Source organism: Amia ocellicauda, chromosome 5 (genome assembly GCF_036373705.1).
Source record: "Amia ocellicauda isolate fAmiCal2 chromosome 5, fAmiCal2.hap1, whole genome shotgun sequence".
NCBI lineage: Eukaryota > Metazoa > Chordata > Actinopteri > Amiiformes > Amiidae > Amia > Amia ocellicauda.
In genome coordinates this window covers 46,577,564-46,601,497 of record NC_089854.1, presented here as the reverse complement: position 1 = coordinate 46,601,497, position 23,934 = coordinate 46,577,564, and positions in this window count along the sequence as shown.

The window sequence follows — 23,934 nt, the reverse complement described above, 5'->3', positions numbered from 1 at the left end:
CATATCAGACTGAAAGAAGCTTGTTTTGGAGGGTTTTGCAATAACTTCATTCTGTAAAGTTTGATGTGCTCAATTGCAATACATATGCTTACAAATGGAATTTTACAACATTTCATGTTGTTTCAGGTCAGAACTGACTTGGTTTCAAGAGTTTGATGAATTGTAATGTTTTCTTGCAAATATTCATATAAACTCTTCACCTATGACAGAGAGTGCTCTAAAGTATAGTGTGGGAGCATATCAGACTGAAAGAAGCTTGTTTTGGATGGTTTTGCAATAACTTCATTCTGTAAAGTTTGATGTGCTCAATTGCAATACATATGCTTACAAATGGAATTTTACAACATTTCATGTTGTTTCAGGTCAGAACTGACTTGGTTTCAAGAGTTTGATGAATTGTAATGTTTCTTGCAAATATACATGTAAACTCTTCACCTATGACATAAGAGTGCTCTAAAGTATAGTGTGGGAGCATATCAGACTGAAAGAAGCTTGTTTTGGATGGTTTTGCAATAACTTCATTCTGTAAAGTTTGATGTGCTCAATTGCAATACATATGCTTACAAATGGAATTTTACAACATTTCATGTTGTTTCAGGTCAGAACTGACTTGGTTTCAAGAGTTTGATGAATTGTAATTTTATCTTTCAAATATACATGTAAACTCTTCATCTATGACAGAGAGTGCTCTAAAGTATAGTGTGGGAGCATATCAGACTGAAAGAAGCTTGTTTTGGATGGTTTTGCAATAACTTCATTCTGTAAAGTTTGATGTGCTCAATTGCAATACATATGCTTACAAATGGAATTTTACAACATTTCATGTTGTTTCAGGTCAGAACTGACTTGGTTTCAAGAGTTTGATGAATTGTAATGTTATCTTGCAAATATACATGTAAACTCTTCACCTATGACAGAGAGTGCTCTAAAGTATAGTGTGGGAGCATGTCAGACTGAAAGAAGCTTGTTTTGGATGGTTTTGCAATAACTTCATTCTGTAAAGTTTGATGTGCTCAATTGCAATACATATGCTTACAAATGGAATTTTACAACATTTCATGTTGTTTCAGGTCAGAACTGACTTGGTTTCAAGAGTTTGATGAATTGTAATGTTATCTTGCAAATATACATGTAAACTCTTCACCTATGACAGAGAGTGCTCTAAAGTATAGTGTGGGAGCATATCAGACTGAAAGAAGCTTGTTTTGGATGGTTTTGCAATAACTTCATTCTGTAAAGTTTGATGTGCTCAATTGCAATACATATGCTTACAAATGGAATTTTACAACATTTCATGTTGTTTCAGGTCAGAACTGACTTGGTTTCAAGAGTTTGATGAATTGTAATGTTATCTTGCAAATAAACATGTAAACTCTTCATCTATGACAGAGAGTGCTCTAAAGTATAGTGTGGGAGCATATCATACTGAAAGAAGCTTGTTTTGGATGGTTTTGCAATAACTTCATTCTGTAAAGTTTGATGTGCTCAATTGCAATACATATGCTTACAAATGGAATTTTACAACATTTCATGTGGTTTCAGGTCAGAACTGACTTGGTTTCAAGAGTTTGATGAATTGTAATGTTGTCTTGCAAATATACATGTAAACTCTTCACCTATGACAGAGAGTGCTCTAAAGTATAGTGTGGGAGCATATCAGACTGAAAGAAGCTTGTTTTGGATGGTTTTGCAATAACTTCATTCTGTAAAGTTTGATGTGCTCAATTGCAATACATATGCTTACAAATGGAATTTTACAACATTTCATGTGGTTTCAGGTCAGAACTGACTTGGTTTCAAGAGTTTGATGAATTGTAATGTTATCTTGCAAATATACATGTAAACTCTTCACCTATGACAGAGAGTGCTCTAAAGTATAGTGTGGGAGCATATCAGACTGAAAGAAGCTTGTATTGGATGGTTTTGCAATAACTTCATTCTGTAAAGTTTGATGTGCTCAATTGCAATACATATGCTTACAAATGGAATTTTACAACATTTCATGTTGTTTCAGGTCAGAACTGACTTGGTTTCAAGAGTTTGATGAATTGTAATGTTATCTTGCAAATATACATGTAAACTCTTCACCTATGACAGAGAGTGCTCTAAAGTATAGTGTGGGAGCATATCAGACTGAAAGAAGCTTGTTTTGGATGGTTTTGCAATAACTTCATTCTGTAAAGTTTGATGTGCTCAATTGCAATACATATGCTTACAAATGGAATTTTACAACATTTCATGTTGTTTCAGGTCAGAACTGACTTGGTTTCAAGAGTTTGATGAATTGTAATGTTATCTTGCAAATATACATGTAAACTCTTCACCTATGACAGAGAGTGCTCTAAAGTATAGTGTGGGAGCATATCAGACTGAAAGAAGCTTGTTTTGGATGGTTTTGCAATAACTTCATTCTGTAAAGTTTGATGTGCTCAATTGCAATACATATGCTTACAAATGGAATTTTACAACATTTCATGTTGTTTCAGGTCAGAACTGACTTGGTTTCAAGAGTTTGATGAATTGTAATATCTTGCAAATATACATGTAAACTCTTCACCTATGACAGAGAGTGCTCTAAAGTATAGTGTGGGAGCATATCAGACTGAAAGAAGCTTGTTTTGGATGGTTTTGCAATAACTTCATTCTGTAAAGTTTGATGTGCTCAATTGCAATACATATGCTTACAGATGGAATTTTATAACATTTCATGTTGTTTCAGGCAGAACTGACTTGGTTTCAAGAGTTTGATGAATTGTAATGTTATCTTGCAAATATACATGTAAACTCTTCACCTATGACAGAGAGTGCTCTAAAGTATAGTGTGGGAGCATATCAGACTGAAAGAAGCTTGTTTTGGAGGGTTTTGCAATAACTTCATTCTGTAAAGTTTGATGTGCTCAATTGCAATACATATGCTTACAAATGGAATTTTACAACATTTCATGTTGTTTCAGGTCAGAACTGACTTGGTTTCAAGAGTTTGATGAATTGTAATGTTTTCTTGCAAATATTCATATAAACTCTTCACCTATGACAGAGAGTGCTCTAAAGTATAGTGTGGGAGCATATCAGACTGAAAGAAGCTTGTTTTGGATGGTTTTGCAATAACTTCATTCTGTAAAGTTTGATGTGCTCAATTGCAATACATATGCTTACAAATGGAATTTTACAACATTTCATGTTGTTTCAGGTCAGAACTGACTTGGTTTCAAGAGTTTGATGAATTGTAATGTTTCTTGCAAATATACATGTAAACTCTTCACCTATGACATAAGAGTGCTCTAAAGTATAGTGTGGGAGCATATCAGACTGAAAGAAGCTTGTTTTGGATGGTTTTGCAATAACTTCATTCTGTAAAGTTTGATGTGCTCAATTGCAATACATATGCTTACAAATGGAATTTTACAACATTTCATGTTGTTTCAGGTCAGAACTGACTTGGTTTCAAGAGTTTGATGAATTGTAATTTTATCTTTCAAATATACATGTAAACTCTTCATCTATGACAGAGAGTGCTCTAAAGTATAGTGTGGGAGCATATCAGACTGAAAGAAGCTTGTTTTGGATGGTTTTGCAATAACTTCATTCTGTAAAGTTTGATGTGCTCAATTGCAATACATATGCTTACAAATGGAATTTTACAACATTTCATGTTGTTTCAGGTCAGAACTGACTTGGTTTCAAGAGTTTGATGAATTGTAATGTTATCTTGCAAATATACATGTAAACTCTTCACCTATGACAGAGAGTGCTCTAAAGTATAGTGTGGGAGCATATCAGACTGAAAGAAGCTTGTTTTGGATGGTTTTGCAATAACTTCATTCTGTAAAGTTTGATGTGCTCAATTGCAATACATATGCTTACAAATGGAATTTTACAACATTTCATGTTGTTTCAGGTCAGAACTGACTTGGTTTCAAGAGTTTGATGAATTGTAATGTTATCTTGCAAATATACATGTAAACTCTTCACCTATGACAGAGAGTGCTCTAAAGTATAGTGTGGGAGCATATCAGACTGAAAGAAGCTTGTTTTGGATGGTTTTGCAATAACTTCATTCTGTAAAGTTTGATGTGCTCAATTGCAATACATATGCTTACAAATGGAATTTTACAACATTTCATGTTGTTTCAGGTCAGAACTGACTTGGTTTCAAGAGTTTGATGAATTGTAATGTTATCTTGCAAATAAACATGTAAACTCTTCATCTATGACAGAGAGTGCTCTAAAGTATAGTGTGGGAGCATATCATACTGAAAGAAGCTTGTTTTGGATGGTTTTGCAATAACTTCATTCTGTAAAGTTTGATGTGCTCAATTGCAATACATATGCTTACAAATGGAATTTTACAACATTTCATGTGGTTTCAGGTCAGAACTGACTTGGTTTCAAGAGTTTGATGAATTGTAATGTCTTGCAAATATACATGTAAACTCTTCACCTATGACAGAGAGTGCTCTAAAGTATAGTGTGGGAGCATATCAGACTGAAAGAAGCTTGTTTTGGATGGTTTTGCAATAACTTCATTCTGTAAAGTTTGATGTGCTCAATTGCAATACATATGCTTACAAATGGAATTTTACAACATTTCATGTGGTTTCAGGTCAGAACTGACTTGGTTTCAAGAGTTTGATGAATTGTAATGTTATCTTGCAAATATACATGTAAACTCTTCACCTATGACAGAGAGTGCTCTAAAGTATAGTGTGGGAGCATATCAGACTGAAAGAAGCTTGTATTGGATGGTTTTGCAATAACTTCATTCTGTAAAGTTTGATGTGCTCAATTGCAATACATATGCTTACAAATGGAATTTTACAACATTTCATGTTGTTTCAGGTCAGAACTGACTTGGTTTCAAGAGTTTGATGAATTGTAATGTTATCTTGCAAATATACATGTAAACTCTTCACCTATGACAGAGAGTGCTCTAAAGTATAGTGTGGGAGCATATCAGACTGAAAGAAGCTTGTTTTGGATGGTTTTGCAATAACTTCATTCTGTAAAGTTTGATGTGCTCAATTGCAATACATATGCTTACAAATGGAATTTTACAACATTTCATGTTGTTTCAGGTCAGAACTGACTTGGTTTCAAGAGTTTGATGAATTGTAATGTTATCTTGCAAATATACATGTAAACTCTTCACCTATGACAGAGAGTGCTCTAAAGTATAGTGTGGGAGCATATCAGACTGAAAGAAGCTTGTTTTGGATGGTTTTGCAATAACTTCATTCTGTAAAGTTTGATGTGCTCAATTGCAATACATATGCTTACAAATGGAATTTTACAACATTTCATGTTGTTTCAGGTCAGAACTGACTTGGTTTCAAGAGTTTGATGAATTGTAATATCTTGCAAATATACATGTAAACTCTTCACCTATGACAGAGAGTGCTCTAAAGTATAGTGTGGGAGCATATCAGACTGATAGAAGCTTGTTTTGGATGGTTTTGCAATAACTTCATTCTGTAAAGTTTGATGTGCTCAATTGCAATACATATGCTTACAAATGGAATTTTACAACATGTCATGTTGTTTCAGGTCAGAACTGACTTGGTTTCAAGAGTTTGATGAATTGTAATGTTATCTTGCAAATATACATGTAAACTCTTCATCTATGACAGAGAGTGCTCTAAAGTATAGTGTGGGAGCATATCAGACTGAAAGAAGCTTGTTTTGGATGGTTTTGCAATAACTTCATTCTGTAAAGTTTGATGTGCTCAATTGCAATACATATGCTTACAAATGGAATTTTACAACATTTCATGTTGTTTCAGGTCAGAACTGACTTGGTTTCAAGAGTTTGATGAATTGTAATGTTATCTTGCAAATATACATGTAAACTCTTCACCTATGACAGAGAGTGCTCTAAAGTATAGTGTGGGAGCATATCAGACTGAAAGAAGCTTGTTTTGGATGGTTTTGCAATAACTTCATTCTGTAAAGTTTGATGTGCTCAATTGCAATACATATGCTTACAAATGGAATTTTACAACATTTCATGTTGTTTCAGGTCAGAACTGACTTGGTTTCAAGAGTTTGATGAATTGTAATGTTATCTTGCAAATATACATGTAAACTCTTCACCTATGACAGAGAGTGCTCTAAAGTATAGTGTGGGAGCATATCAGACTGAAAGAAGCTTGTTTTGGATGGTTTTGCAATAACTTCATTCTGTAAAGTTTGATGTGCTCAATTGCAATACATATGCTTACAAATGGAATTTTACAACATTTCATGTTGTTTCAGGTCAGAACTGACTTGGTTTCAAGAGTTTGATTAATTGTAATGTTATCTTGCAAATATACATGTAAACTCTTCACCTATGACAGAGAGTGCTCTAAAGTATAGTGTGGGAGCATATCAGACTGAAAGAAGCTTGTTTTGGATGGTTTTGCAATAACTTCATTCTGTAAAGTTTGATGTGCTCAATTGCAATACATATGCTTACAAATGGAATTTTACAACATTTCATGTTGTTTCAGGTCAGAACTGACTTGGTTTCAAGAGTTTGATGAATTGTAATGTTATCTTGCAAATAAACATGTAAACTCTTCATCTATGACAGAGAGTGCTCTAAAGTATAGTGTGGGAGCATATCATACTGAAAGAAGCTTGTTTTGGATGGTTTTGCAATAACTTCATTCTGTAAAGTTTGATGTGCTCAATTGCAATACATATGCTTACAAATGGAATTTTACAACATTTCATGTGGTTTCAGGTCAGAACTGACTTGGTTTCAAGAGTTTGATGAATTGTAATGTTATCTTGCAAATATACATGTAAACTCTTCACCTATGACAGAGAGTGCTCTAAAGTATAGTGTGGGAGCATATCAGACTGAAAGAAGCTTGTTTTGGATGGTTTTGCAATAACTTCATTCTGTAAAGTTTGATGTGCTCAATTGCAATACATATGCTTACAAATGGAATTTTACAACATTTCATGTGGTTTCAGGTCAGAACTGACTTGGTTTCAAGAGTTTGATGAATTGTAATGTTATCTTGCAAATATACATGTAAACTCTTCACCTATGACAGAGAGTGCTCTAAAGTATAGTGTGGGAGCATATCAGACTGAAAGAAGCTTGTATTGGATGGTTTTGCAATAACTTCATTCTGTAAAGTTTGATGTGCTCAATTGCAATACATATGCTTACAAATGGAATTTTACAACATTTCATGTTGTTTCAGGTCAGAACTGACTTGGTTTCAAGAGTTTGATGAATTGTAATGTTATCTTGCAAATATACATGTAAACTCTTCACCTATGACAGAGAGTGCTCTAAAGTATAGTGTGGGAGCATATCAGACTGAAAGAAGCTTGTTTTGGATGGTTTTGCAATAACTTCATTCTGTAAAGTTTGATGTGCTCAATTGCAATACATATGCTTACAAATGGAATTTTACAACATTTCATGTTGTTTCAGGTCAGAACTGACTTGGTTTCAAGAGTTTGATGAATTGTAATGTTATCTTGCAAATATACATGTAAACTCTTCACCTATGACAGAGAGTGCTCTAAAGTATAGTGTGGGAGCATATCAGACTGAAAGAAGCTTGTTTTGGATGGTTTTGCAATAACTTCATTCTGTAAAGTTTGATGTGCTCAATTGCAATACATATGCTTACAAATGGAATTTTACAACATTTCATGTTGTTTCAGGTCAGAACTGACTTGGTTTCAAGAGTTTGATGAATTGTAATGTTATCTTGCAAATATACATGTAAACTCTTCACCTATGACAGAGAGTGCTCTAAAGTATAGTGTGGGAGCATATCAGACTGATAGAAGCTTGTTTTGGATGGTTTTGCAATAACTTCATTCTGTAAAGTTTGATGTGCTCAATTGCAATACATATGCTTACAAATGGAATTTTACAACATGTCATGTTGTTTCAGGTCAGAACTGACTTGGTTTCAAGAGTTTGATGAATTGTAATGTTATCTTGCAAATATACATGTAAACTCTTCACCTATGACAGAGAGTGCTCTAAAGTATAGTGTGGGAGCATATCAGACTGAAAGAAGCTTGTTTTGGATGGTTTTGCAATAACTTCATTCTGTAAAGTTTGATGTGCTCAATTGCAATACATATGCTTACAAATGGAATTTTACAACATTTCATGTTGTTTCAGGTCAGAACTGACTTGGTTTCAAGAGTTTGATGAATTGTAATGTTATCTTGCAAATATACATGTAAACTCTTCACCTATGACAGAGAGTGCTCTAAAGTATAGTGTGGGAGCATATCAGACTGAAAGAAGCTTGTTTTGGATGGTTTTGCAATAACTTCATTCTGTAAAGTTTGATGTGCTCAATTGCAATACATATGCTTACAAATGGAATTTTACAACATTTCATGTTGTTTCAGGTCAGAACTGACTTGGTTTCAAGAGTTTGATGAATTGTAATGTTATCTTGCAAATATACATGTAAACTCTTCACCTATGACAGAGAGTGCTCTAAAGTATAGTGTGGGAGCATATCAGACTGAAAGAAGCTTGTTTTGGATGGTTTTGCAATAACTTCATTCTGTAAAGTTTGATGTGCTCAATTGCAATACATATGCTTACAAATGGAATTTTACAACATTTCATGTTGTTTCAGGTCAGAACTGACTTGGTTTCAAGAGTTTGATGAATTGTAATGTTATCTTGCAAATATACATGTAAACTCTTCACCTATGACAGAGAGTGCTCTAAAGTATAGTGTGGGAGCATATCAGACTGAAAGAAGCTTGTTTTGGATGGTTTTGCAATAACTTCATTCTGTAAAGTTTGATGTGCTCAATTGCAATACATATGCTTACAAATGGAATTTTACAACATTTCAAGTTGTTTCAGGTCAGAACTGACTTGGTTTCAAGAGTTTGATGAATTGTAATGTTATCTTGCAAATATACATGTAAACTCTTCATCTATGACAGAGAGTGCTCTAAAGTATAGTGTGGGAGCATATCAGACTGAAAGAAGCTTGTTTTGGATGGTTTTGCAATAACTTCATTCTGTAAAGTTTGATGTGCTCAATTGCAATACATATGCTTACAAATGGAATTTTACAACATTTCATGTTGTTTCAGGTCAGAACTGACTGGGTTTCAAGAATTATATGAATTGTAATGTTATCTTGCAAATATACATGTAAACTCTTCACCTATGACAGAGAGTGCTCTAAAGTATAGTGTGGGAGCATATCAGACTGAAAGAAGCTTGTTTTGGATGGTTTTGCAATAACTTCATTCTGTAAAGTTTGATGTGCTCAATTGCAATACATATGCTTACAAATGGAATTTTACAACATTTCATGTTGTTTCAGGTCAGAACTGACTTGGTTTCAAGAGTTTGATGAATTGTAATGTTATCTTGCAAATATACATGTAAACTCTTCACCTATGACAGAGAGTGCTCTAAAGTATAGTGTGGGAGCATATCAGACTGAAAGAAGCTTGTTTTGGATGGTTTTGCAATAACTTCATTCTGTAAAGTTTGATGTGCTCAATTGCAATACATATGCTTACAAAAGGAATTTTACAACATTTCATGTTGTTTCAGGTCAGAACTGACTTGGTTTCAAGAGTTTGATGAATTGTAATGTTATCTTGCAAATATACATGTGAACTCTTCACCTATGACAGAGAGTGCTCTAAAGTATAGTGTGGGAGCATATCAGACTGAAAGAAGCTGTTTTGGATGGTTTTGCAATAACTTCATTCTGTAAAGTTTGATGTGCTCAATTGCAATACATATGCTTACAAATGGAATTTTACAACATTTCAAGTTGTTTCAGGTCAGAACTGACTTGGTTTCAAGAGTTTGATGAATTGTAATGTTATCTTGCAAATATACATGTAAACTCTTCACCTATGACAGAGAGTGCTTTAAAGTATAGTGTGGGAGCATATCAGACTGAAAGAAGCTTGTTTTGGATGGTTTTGCAATAACTTCATTCTGTAAAGTTTGATGTGCTCAATTGCAATACATATGCTTACAAATGGAATTTTACAACATTTCAAGTTGTTTCAGGTCAGAACTGACTTGGTTTCAAGAGTTTGATGAATTGTAATGTTATCTTGCAAATATACATGTAAACTCTTCACCTATGACAGAGAGTGCTCTAAAGTATAGTGTGGGAGCATATCAGACTGAAAGAAGCTTGTCTTGGATGGTTTTGCAATAACTTCATTCTGTAAAGTTTGATGTGCTCAATTGCAATACATATGCTTACAAATGGAATTTTACAACATTTCATGTTGTTTCAGGTCAGAACTGACTTGGTTTCAAGAGTTTGATGAATTGTAATGTTATCTTGCAAATATACATGTAAACTCTTCACCTATGACAGAGAGTGCTCTAAAGTATAGTGTGGGAGCATATCAGACTGAAAGAAGCTTGTCTTGGATGGTTTTGCAATAACTTCATTCTGTAAAGTTTGATGTGCTCAATTGCAATACATATGCTTACAAATGGAATTTTACAACATTTCATGTTGTTTCAGGTCAGAACTGACTTGGTTTCAAGAGTTTGATGAATTGTAATGTTATCTTGCAAATATACATGTAAACTCTTCACCTATGACAGAGAGTGCTCTAAAGTATAGTGTGGGAGCATATCAGACTGAAAGAAGCTTGTTTTGGATGGTTTTGCAATAACTTCATTCTGTAAAGTTTGATGTGCTCAATTGCAATACATATGCTTACAAATGGAATTTTACAACATTTCATGTTGTTTCAGGTCAGAACTGACTTGGTTTCAAGAGTTTGATGAATTGTAATGTTATCTTGCAAATATACATGTAAACTCTTCACCTATGACAGAGAGTGCTCTAAAGTATAGTGTGGGAGCATATCATACTGAAAGAAGCTTGTTTTGGATGGTTTTGCAATAACTTCATTCTGTAAAGTTTGATGTGCTCAATTGCAATACATATGCTTACAAATGGAATTTTACAACATTTCATGTTGTTTCAGGTCAGAACTGACTTGGTTTCAAGAGTTTGATGAATTCTAATGTTATCTTGCAAATATACATGTAAACTCTTCACCTATGACAGAGAGTGCTCTAAAGTATAGTGTGGGAGCATATCAGACTGAAAGAAGCTTGTTTTGGATGGTTTTGCAATAACTTCATTCTGTAAAGTTTGATGTGCTCAATTGCAATACATATGCTTACAAATGGAATTTTACAACATTTCATGTTGTTTCAGGTCAGAACTGACTTGGTTACAAGAGTTTGATGAATTGTAATGTTTTCTTGCAAATATACATGTAAACTCTTCACCTATGACAGAGAGTGCTCTAAAGTATAGTGTGGGAGCATATCAGACTGAAAGAAGCTTGTTTTGGATGGTTTTGCAATAACTTCATTCTGTAAAGTTTGATGTGCTCAATTGCAATACATATGCTTACAAATGGAATTTTACAACATTTCATGTTGTTTCAGGTCAGAACTGACTTGGTTTCAAGAGTTTGATGAATTGTAATGTTTTCTTGCAAATATACATGTAAACTCTTCACCTATGACAGAGAGTGCTCTAAAGTATAGTGTGGGAGCATATCAGACTGAAAGAAGCTTGTTTTGGATGGTTTTGCAATAACTTCATTCTGTAAAGTTTGATGTGCTCAATTGCAATACATATGCTTACAAATGGAATTTTATAACATTTCAAGTTGTTTCAGGTCAGAACTGACTTGGTTTCAAGAGTTTGATGAATTGTAATGTTATCTTGCAAATATACATGTAAACTCTTCACCTATGACAGAGAGTGCTCTAAAGTATAGTGTGGGAGCATATCAGACTGAAAGAAGCTTGTTTTGGATGGTTTTGCAATAACTTCATTCTGTAAAGTTTGATGTGCTCAATTGCAATACATATGCTTACAAATGGAATTTTACAACATTTCATGTTGTTTCAGGTCAGAACTGACTTGGTTTCAAGAGTTTGATGAATTGTAATGTTATCTTGCAAATATACATGTAAACTCTTCACCTATGACAGAGAGTGCTCTAAAGTATAGTGTGGGAGCATATCAGACTGAAAGAAGCTTGTTTTGGATGGTTTTGCAATAACTTCATTCTGTAAAGTTTGATGTGCTCAATTGCAATACATATGCTTACAAATGGAATTTTACAACATTTCATGTTGTTTCAGGTCAGAACTGACTTGGTTTCAAGAGTTTGATGAATTGTAATGTTATCTTGCAAATATACATGTAAACTCTTCACCTATGACAGAGAGTGCTCTAAAGTATAGTGTGGGAGCATATCAGACTGAAAGAAGCTTGTTTTGGATGGTTTTGCAATAACTTCATTCTGTAAAGTTTGATGTGCTCAATTGCAATACATATGCTTACAAATGGAATTTTACAACATTTCATGTTGTTTCAGGTCAGAACTGACTTGGTTTCAAGAGTTTGATGAATTGTAATGTTATCTTGCAAATATACATGTAAACTCTTCACCTATGACAGAGAGTGCTCTAAAGTATAGTGTGGGAGCATATCATACTGAAAGAAGCTTGTTTTGGATGGTTTTGCAATAACTTCATTCTGTAAAGTTTGATGTGCTCAATTGCAATACATATGCTTACAAATGGAATTTTACAACATTTCATGTTGTTTCAGGTCAGAACTGACTGGGTTTCAAGAATTAAATGAATTGTAATGTTTTCTTGCAAATATACATGTAAACTCTTCACCTATGACAGAGAGTGCTCTAAAGTATAGTGTGGGAGCATATCATACTGAAAGAAGCTTGTTTTGGATGGTTTTGCAATAACTTCATTCTGTAAAGTTTGATGTGCTCAATTGCAATACATATGCTTACAAATGGAATTTTACAACATTTCATGTTGTTTCAGGTCAGAACTGACTTGGTTTCAAGAGTTTGATGAATTGTAATGTTATCTTGCAAATATACATGTAAACTCTTCACCTATGACAGAGAGTGCTCTAAAGTATAGTGTGGGAGCATATCAGACTGAAAGAAGCTTGTTTTGGATGGTTTTGCAATAACTTCATTCTGTAAAGTTTGATGTGTTCAATTGCAATACATATGCTTACAAATGGAATTTTACAACATTTCATGTTGTTTCAGGTCAGAACTGACTTGGTTTCAAGAGTTTGATGAATTGTAATGTTATCTTGCAAATATACATGTAAACTCTTCATCTATGACAGAGAGTGCTCTAAAGTATAGTGTGGGAGCATATCAGACTGAAAGAAGCTTGTTTTGGATGGTTTTGCAATAACTTCATTCTGTAAAGTTTGATGTGCTCAATTGCAATACATATGCTTACAAATGGAATTTTACAACATTTAATGTTGTTTCAGGTCAGAACTGACTGGGTTTCAAGAATTATATGAATTGTAATGTTTTCTTGCAAATATACATGTAAACTCTTCACCTATGACAGAGAGTGCTCTAAAGTATAGTGTGGGAGCATATCATACTGAAAGAAGCTTGTTTTGGATGGTTTTGCAATAACTTCATTCTGTAAAGTTTGATGTGCTCAATTGCAATACATATGCTTACAAATGGAATTTCACAACATTTCATGTTGTTTCAGGTCAGAACTGACTTGGTTTCAAGAGTTTGATGAATTGTAATGTTTTCTTGCAAATATACATGTAAACTCTTCACCTATGACAGAGAGTGCTCTAAAGTATAGTGTGGGAGCATATCAGACTGAAAGAAGCTTGTTTTGGATGGTTTTGCAATAACTTCATTCTGTAAAGTTTGATGTGCTCAATTGCAATACATATGCTTACAAATGGAATTTTACAACATTTCATGTTGTTTCAGGTCAGAACTGACTTGGTTTCAAGAGTTTGATGAATTGTAATGTTATCTTGCAAATATACATGTAAACTCTTCACCTATGACAGAGAGTGCTCTAAAGTATAGTGTGGGAGCATATCATACTGAAAGAAGCTTGTTTTGGATGGTTTTGCAATAACTTCATTCTGTAAAGTTTGATGTGCTTAATTGCAATACATATGCTTTCAAATGGAATTTTACAACATTTCATGTTGTTTCAGGTCAGAACTGACTTGGTTTCAAGAGTTTGATGAATTGTAATGTTTTCTTGCAAATATACATGTAAACTCTTCACCTATGACAGAGAGTGCTCTAAAGTATAGTGTGGGAGCATACCAGACTGAAAGAAGCTTGTTTTGGATGGTTTTGCAATAACTTCATTCTGTAAAGTTTGATGTGCTCAATTGCAATACATATGCTTACAAATGGAATTTCACAACATTTCATGTTGTTTCAGGTCAGAACTGACTTGGTTTCAAGAGTTTGATGAATTGTAATGTTTTCTTGCAAATATACATGTAAACTCTTCACCTATGACAGAGAGTGCTCTAAAGTATAGTGTGGGAGCATATCAGACTGAAAGAAGCTTGTTTTGGATGGTTTTGCAATAACTTCATTCTGTAAAGTTTGATGTGCTCAATTGCAATACATATGCTTACAAATGGAATTTTACAACATTTCATGTTGTTTCAGGTCAGAACTGACTTGGTTTCAAGAGTTTGATGAATTGTAATGTTATCTTGCAAATATACATGTAAACTCTTCACCTATGACAGAGAGTGCTCTAAAGTATAGTGTGGGAGCATATCATACTGAAAGAAGCTTGTTTTGGATGGTTTTGCAATAACTTCATTCTGTAAAGTTTGATGTGCTTAATTGCAATACATATGCTTACAAATGGAATTTTACAACATTTCATGTTGTTTCAGGTCAGAACTGACTTGGTTTCAAGAGTTTGATGAATTGTAATGTTATCTTGCAAATATACATGTAAACTCTTCACCTATGACAGAGAGTGCTCTAAAGTATAGTGTGGGAGCATATCAGACTGAAAGAAGCTTGTTTTGGATGGTTTTGCAATAACTTCATTCTGTAAAGTTTGATGTGCTCAATTGCAATACATATGCTTACAAATGGAATTTTACAACATTTCATGTTGTTTCAGGTCAGAACTGACTTGGTTTCAAGAGTTTGATGAATTGTAATGTTATCTTGCAAATATACATGTAAACTCTTCACCTATGACAGAGAGTGCTCTAAAGTATAGTGTGGGAGCATATCAGACTGAAAGAAGCTTGTTTTGGATGGTTTTGCAATAACTTCATTCTGTAAAGTTTGATGTGCTCAATTGCAATACATATGCTTACAAATGGAATTTTACAACATTTCATGTTGTTTCAGGTCAGAACTGACTTGGTTTCAAGAGTTTGATGAATTGTAATGTTATCTTGCAAATATACATGTAAACTCTTCACCTATGACAGAGAGTGCTCTAAAGTATAGTGTGGGAGCATATCAGACTGAAAGAAGCTTGTTTTGGATGGTTTTGCAATAACTTCATTCTGTAAAGTTTGATGTGCTCAATTGCAATACATATGCTTACAAATGGAATTTTACAACATTTCATGTTGTTTCAGGTCAGAACTGACTTGGTTTCAAGAGTTTGATGAATTGTAATGTTATCTTGCAAATATACATGTAAACTCTTCACCTATGACAGAGAGTGCTCTAAAGTATAGTGTGGGAGCTTATCAGACTGAAAGAAGCTTGTTTTGGATGGTTTTGCAATAACTTCATTCTGTAAAGTTTGATGTGCTCAATTGCAATACATATGCTTACAAATGGAATTTTACAACATTTCATGTTGTTTCAGGTCAGAACTGACTTGGTTTCAAGAGTTTGATGAATTGTAATGTTATCTTGCAAATATACATGTAAACTCTTCACCTATGACAGAGAGTGCTCTAAAGTATAGTGTGGGAGCATATCAGACTGAAAGAAGCTTGTTTTGGATGGTTTTGCAATAACTTCATTCTGTAAAGTTTGATGTGCTCAATTGCAATACATATGCTTACAAATGGAATTTTACAACATTTCATGTTGTTTCAGGTCAGAACTGACTTGGTTTCAAGAGTTTGATGAATTGTAATGTTATCTTGCAAATATACATGTAAACTCTTCACCTATGACAGAGAGTGCTCTAAAGTATAGTGTGGGAGCATATCATACTGAAAGAAGCTTGTTTTGGATGGTTTTGCAATAACTTCATTCTGTAAAGTTTGATGTGCTCAATTGCAATACATATGCTTACAAATGGAATTTTACAACATTTCATGTTGTTTCAGGTCAGAACTGACTTGGTTTCAAGAGTTTGATGAATTGTAATGTTTTCTTGCAAATATACATGTAAACTCTTCACCTATGACAGAGAGTGCTCTAAAGTATAGTGTGGGAGCATATCAGACTGAAAGAAGCTTGTTTTGGATGGTTTTGCAATAACTTCATTCTGTAAAGTTTGATGTGCTCAATTGCAATACATATGCTTACAAATGGAATTTTACAACATTTCATGTTGTTTCAGGTCAGAACTGACTTGGTTTCAAGAGTTTGATGAATTGTAATGTTATCTTGCAAATATACATGTAAACTCTTCACCTATGACAGAGAGTGCTCTAAAGTATAGTGTGGGAGCATATCATACTGAAAGAAGCTTGTTTTGGATGGTTTTGCAATAACTTCATTCTGTAAAGTCTGATGTGCTTAATTGCAATACATATGCTTACAAATGGAATTTTACAACATTTCATGTTGTTTCAGGTCAGAACTGACTTGGTTTCAAGAGTTTGATGAATTGTAATGTTTTCTTGCAAATATACATGTAAACTCTTCACCTATGACAGAGAGTGCTCTAAAGTATAGTGTGGGAGCATACCAGACTGAAAGAAGCTTGTTTTGGATGGTTTTGCAATAACTTCATTCTGTAAAGTTTGATGTGCTCAATTGCAATACATATGCTTACAAATGGAATTTTACAACATTTCATGTTGTTTCAGGTCAGAACTGACTTGGTTTCAAGAGTTTGATGAATTGTAATGTTATCTTGCAAATATACATGTAAACTCTTCACCTATGACAGAGAGTGCTCTAAAGTATAGTGTGGGAGCATATCAGACTGAAAGAAGCTTGTTTTGGATGGTTTTGCAATAACTTCATTCTGTAAAGTTTGATGTGCTCAATTGCAATACATATGCTTACAAATGGAATTTTACAACATTTCATGTTGTTTCAGGTCAGAACTGACTTGGTTTCAAGAGTTTGATGAATTGTAATGTTATCTTGCAAATATACATGTAAACTCTTCACCTATGACAGAGAGTGCTCTAAAGTATAGTGTGGGAGCATATCAGACTGAAAGAAGCTTGTTTTGGATGGTTTTGCAATAACTTCATTCTGTAAAGTTTGATGTGCTCAATTGCAATACATATGCTTACAAATGGAATTTTACAACATTTCATGTTGTTTCAGGTCAGAACTGACTTGGTTTCAAGAGTTTGATGAATTGTAATGTTATCTTGCAAATATACATGTAAACTCTTCACCTATGACAGAGAGTGCTCTAAAGTATAGTGTGGGAGCATATCATACTGAAAGAAGCTTGTTTTGGATGGTTTTGCAATAACTTCATTCTGTAAAGTCTGATGTGCTTAATTGCAATACATATGCTTACAAATGGAATTTTACAACATTTCATGTTGTTTCAGGTCAGAACTGACTTGGTTTCAAGAGTTTGATGAATTGTAATGTTTTCTTGCAAATATACATGTAAACTCTTCACCTATGACAGAGAGTGCTCTAAAGTATAGTGTGGGAGCATACCAGACTGAAAGAAGCTTGTTTTGGATGGTTTTGCAATAACTTCATTCTGTAAAGTTTGATGTGCTCAATTGCAATACATATGCTTACAAATGGAATTTTACAACATTTCATGTTGTTTCAGGTCAGAACTGACTTGGTTTCAAGAGTTTGATGAATTGTAATGTTATCTTGCAAATATACATGTAAACTCTTCACCTATGACAGAGAGTGCTCTAAAGTATAGTGTGGGAGCATATCAGACTGAAAGAAGCTTGTTTTGGATGGTTTTGCAATAACTTCATTCTGTAAAGTTTGATGTGCTCAATTGCAATACATATGCTTACAAATGGAATTTTACAACATTTCATGTTGTTTCAGGTCAGAACTGACTTGGTTTCAAGAGTTTGATGAATTGTAATGTTATCTTGCAAATATACATGTAAACTCTTCACCTATGACAGAGAGTGCTCTAAAGTATAGTGTGGGAGCATATCAGACTGAAAGAAGCTTGTTTTGGATGGTTTTGCAATAACTTCATTCTGTAAAGTTTGATGTGCTCAATTGCAATACATATGCTTACAAATGGAATTTTACAACATTTCATGTTGTTTCAGGTCAGAACTGACTTGGTTTCAAGAGTTTGATGAATTGTAATGTTATCTTGCAAATATACATGTAAACTCTTCACCTATGACAGAGAGTGCTCTAAAGTATAGTGTGGGAGCTTATCAGACTGAAAGAAGCTTGTTTTGGATGGTTTTGCAATAACTTCATTCTGTAAAGTTTGATGTGCTCAATTGCAATACATATGCTTACAAATGGAATTTTACAACATTTCATGTTGTTTCAGGTCAGAACTGACTTGGTTTCAAGAGTTTGATGAATTGTAATGTTATCTTGCAAATATACATGTAAACTCTTCATCTATGACAGAGAGTGCTCTAAAGTATAGTGTGGGAGCATATCAGACTGAAAGAAGCTTGTTTTGGATGGTTTTGCAATAACTTCATTCTGTAAAGTTTGATGTGCTCAATTGCAATACATATGCTTACAAATGGAATTTTACAACATTTCATGTTGTTTCAGGTCAGAACTGACTGGGTTTCAAGAATTATATGAATTGTAATGTTTTCTTGCAAATATACATGTAAACTCTTCACCTATGACAGAGAGTGCTCTAAAGTATAGTGTGGGAGCATATCATACTGAAAGAAGCTTGTTTTGGATGGTTTTGCAATAACTTCATTCTGTAAAGTTTGATGTGCTCAATTGCAATACATATGCTTACAAATGGAATTTTACAACATTTCATGTTGTTTCAGGTCAGAACTGACTTGGTTTCAAGAGTTTGATGAATTGTAATGTTATCTTGCAAATATACATGTAAACTCTTCACCTATGACAGAGAGTGCTCTAAAGTATAGTGTGGGAGCATATCAGACTGAAAGAAGCTTGTTTTGGATGGTTTTGCAATAACTTCATTCTGTAAAGTTTGATGTGCTCAATTGCAATACATATGCTTACAAATGGAATTTTACAACATTTCATGTTGTTTCAGGTCAGAACTGACTTGGTTTCAAGAGTTTGATGAATTGTAATGTTATCTTGCAAATATACATGTAAACTCTTCACCTATGACAGAGAGTGCTCTAAAGTATAGTGTGGGAGCATATCAGACTGAAAGAAGCTTGTTTTGGATGGTTTTGCAATAACTTCATTCTGTAAAGTTTGATGTGCTCAATTGCAATACATATGCTTACAAATGGAATTTTACAACATTTCATGTTGTTTCAGGTCAGAACTGACTTGGTTTCAAGAGTTTGATGAATTGTAATGTTATCTTGCAAATATACATGTAAACTCTTCACCTATGACAGAGAGTGCTCTAAAGTATAGTGTGGGAGCATATCAGACTGAAAGAAGCTTGTTTTGGATGGTTTTGCAATAACTTCATTCTGTAAAGTTTGATGTGCTCAATTGCAATACATATGCTTACAAATGGAATTTTACAACATTTCATGTTGTTTCAGGTCAGAACTGACTTGGTTTCAAGAGTTTGATGAATTGTAATGTTATCTTGCAAATATACATGTAAACTCTTCACCTATGACAGAGAGTGCTCTAAAGTATAGTGTGGGAGCATATCAGACTGAAAGAAGCTTGTTTTGGATGGTTTTGCAATAACTTCATTCTGTAAAGTTTGATGTGCTCAATTGCAATACATATGCTTACAAATGGAATTTTACAACATTTCATGTTGTTTCAGGTCAGAACTGACTTGGTTTCAAGAGTTTGATGAATTGTAATGTTATCTTGCAAATAAACATGTAAACTCTTCATCTATGACAGAGAGTGCTCTAAAGTATAGTGTGGGAGCATATCATACTGAAAGAAGCTTGTTTTGGATGGTTTTGCAATAACTTCATTCTGTAAAGTTTGATGTGCTCAATTGCAATACATATGCTTACAAATGGAATTTTACAACATTTCATGTGGTTTCAGGTCAGAACTGACTTGGTTTCAAGAGTTTGATGAATTGTAATGTTATCTTGCAAATATACATGTAAACTCTTCACCTATGACAGAGAGTGCTCTAAAGTATAGTGTGGGAGCATATCAGACTGAAAGAAGCTTGTTTTGGATGGTTTTGCAATAACTTCATTCTGTAAAGTTTGATGTGCTCAATTGCAATACATATGCTTACAAATGGAATTTTACAACATTTCATGTGGTTTCAGGTCAGAACTGACTTGGTTTCAAGAGTTTGATGAATTGTAATGTTATCTTGCAAATATACATGTAAACTCTTCACCTATGACAGAGAGTGCTCTAAAGTATAGTGTGGGAGCATATCAGACTGAAAGAAGCTTGTATTGGATGGTTTTGCAATAACTTCATTCTGTAAAGTTTGATGTGCTCAATTGCAATACATATGCTTACAAATGGAATTTTACAACATTTCATGTTGTTTCAGGTCAGAACTGACTTGGTTTCAAGAGTTTGATGAATTGTAATGTTATCTTGCAAATATACATGTAAACTCTTCACCTATGACAGAGAGTGCTCTAAAGTATAGTGTGGGAGCATATCAGACTGAAAGAAGCTTGTTTTGGATGGTTTTGCAATAACTTCATTCTGTAAAGTTTGATGTGCTCAATTGCAATACATATGCTTACAAATGGAATTTTACAACATTTCATGTTGTTTCAGGTCAGAACTGACTTGGTTTCAAGAGTTTGATGAATTGTAATGTTATCTTGCAAATATACATGTAAACTCTTCACCTATGACAGAGAGTGCTCTAAAGTATAGTGTGGGAGCATATCAGACTGAAAGAAGCTTGTTTTGGATGGTTTTGCAATAACTTCATTCTGTAAAGTTTGATGTGCTCAATTGCAATACATATGCTTACAAATGGAATTTTACAACATTTCATGTTGTTTCAGGTCAGAACTGACTTGGTTTCAAGAGTTTGATGAATTGTAATGTTATCTTGCAAATATACATGTAAACTCTTCACCTATGACAGAGAGTGCTCTAAAGTATAGTGTGGGAGCATATCAGACTGATAGAAGCTTGTTTTGGATGGTTTTGCAATAACTTCATTCTGTAAAGTTTGATGTGCTCAATTGCAATATATGCTTACAAATGGAATTTTACAACATGTCATGTTGTTTCAGGTCAGAACTGACTTGGTTTCAAGAGTTTGATGAATTGTAATGTTATCTTGCAAATATACATGTAAACTCTTCATCTATGACAGAGAGTGCTCTAAAGTATAGTGTGGGAGCATATCAGACTGAAAGAAGCTTGTTTTGGATGGTTTTGCAATAACTTCATTCTGTAAAGTTTGATGTGCTCAATTGCAATACATATGCTTACAAATGGAATTTTACAACATTTCATGTTGTTTCAGGTCAGAACTGACTGGGTTTCAAGAATTATATGAATTGTAATGTTTTCTTGCAAATATACATGTAAACTCTTCACCTATGACAGAGAGTGCTCTAAAGTATAGTGTGGGAGCATATCATACTGAAAGAAGCTTGTTTTGGATGGTTTTGCAATAACTTCATTCTGTAAAGTTTGATGTGCTCAATTGCAATACATATGCTTACAAATGGAATTTTACAACATTTCATGTTGTTTCAGGTCAGAACTGACTTGGTTTCAAGAGTTTGATGAATTGTAATGTTATCTTGCAAATATACATGTAAACTCTTCACCTATGACAGAGAGTGCTCTAAAGTATAGTGTGGGAGCATATCAGACTGAAAGAAGCTTGTTTTGGATGGTTTTGCAATAACTTCATTCTGTAAAGTTTGATGTGCTCAATTGCAATACATATGCTTACAAATGGAATTTTACAACATTTCATGTTGTTTCAGGTCAGAACTGACTGGGTTTCAAGAATTATATGAATTGTAATGTTTTCTTGCAAATATACATGTAAACTCTTCACCTATGACAGAGAGTGCTCTAAAGTATAGTGTGGGAGCATATCATACTGAAAGAAGCTTGTTTTGGATGGTTTTGCAATAACTTCATTCTGTAAAGTTTGATGTGCTCAATTGCAATACATATGCTTACAAATGGAATTTTACAACATTTCATGTTGTTTCAGGTCAGAACTGACTTGGTTTCAAGAGTTTGATGAATTGTAATGTTATCTTGCAAATATACATGTAAACTCTTCACCTATGACAGAGAGTGCTCTAAAGTATAGTGTGGGAGCTTATCAGACTGAAAGAAGCTTGTTTTGGATGGTTTTGCAATAACTTCATTCTGTAAAGTTTGATGTGCTCAATTGCAATACATATGCTTACAAATGGAATTTTACAACATTTCATGTTGTTTCAGGTCAGAACTGACTTGGTTTCAAGAGTTTGATGAATTGTAATGTTATCTTGCAAATATACATGTAAACTCTTCACCTATGACAGAGAGTGCTCTAAAGTATAGTGTGGGAGCATATCAGACTGAAAGAAGCTTGTTTTGGATGGTTTTGCAATAACTTCATTCTGTAAAGTTTGATGTGCTCAATTGCAATACATATGCTTACAAATGGAATTTTACAACATTTCATGTTGTTTCAGGTCAGAACTGACTTGGTTTCAAGAGTTTGATGAATTGTAATGTTATCTTGCAAATATACATGTAAACTCTTCACCTATGACAGAGAGTGCTCTAAAGTATAGTGTGGGAGCATATCAGACTGAAAGAAGCTTGTTTTGGATGGTTTTGCAATAACTTCATTCTGTAAAGTTTGATGTGCTCAATTGCAATACATATGCTTACAAATGGAATTTTACAACATTTCATGTTGTTTCAGGTCAGAACTGACTTGGTTTCAAGAGTTTGATGAATTGTAATGTTATCTTGCAAATATACATGTAAACTCTTCACCTATGACAGAGAGTGCTCTAAAGTATAGTGTGGGAGCATATCAGACTGAAAGAAGCTTGTTTTGGATGGTTTTGCAATAACTTCATTCTGTAAAGTTTGATGTGCTCAATTGCAATACATATGCTTACAAATGGAATTTTACAACATTTCATGTTGTTTCAGGTCAGAACTGACTTGGTTTCAAGAGTTTGATGAATTGTAATGTTTTCTTGCAAATATACATGTAAACTCTTCACCTATGACAGAGAGTGCTCTAAAGTATAGTGTGGGAGCATATCAGACTGAAAGAAGCTTGTTTTGGATGGTTTTGCAATAACTTCATTCTGTAAAGTTTGATGTGCTCAATTGCAATACATATGCTTACAAATGGAATTTTACAACATTTCATGTTGTTTCAGGTCAGAACTGACTTGGTTTCAAGAGTTTGATGAATTGTAATGTTATCTTGCAAATATACATGTAAACTCTTCACCTATGACAGAGAGTGCTCTAAAGTATAGTGTGGGAGCATATCATACTGAAAGAAGCTTGTTTTGGATGGTTTTGCAATAACTTCATTCTGTAAAGTTTGATGTGCTTAATTGCAATACATATGCTTACAAATGGAATTTTACAACATTTCATGTTGTTTCAGGTCAGAACTGACTTGGTTTCAAGAGTTTGATGAATTGTAATGTTTTCTTGCAAATATACATGTAAACTCTTCACCTATGACAGAGAGTGCTCTAAAGTATAGTGTGGGAGCATACCAGACTGAAAGAAGCTTGTTTTGGATGGTTTTGCAATAACTTCATTCTGTAAAGTTTGATGTGCTCAATTGCAATACATATGCTTACAAATGGAATTTTACAACAT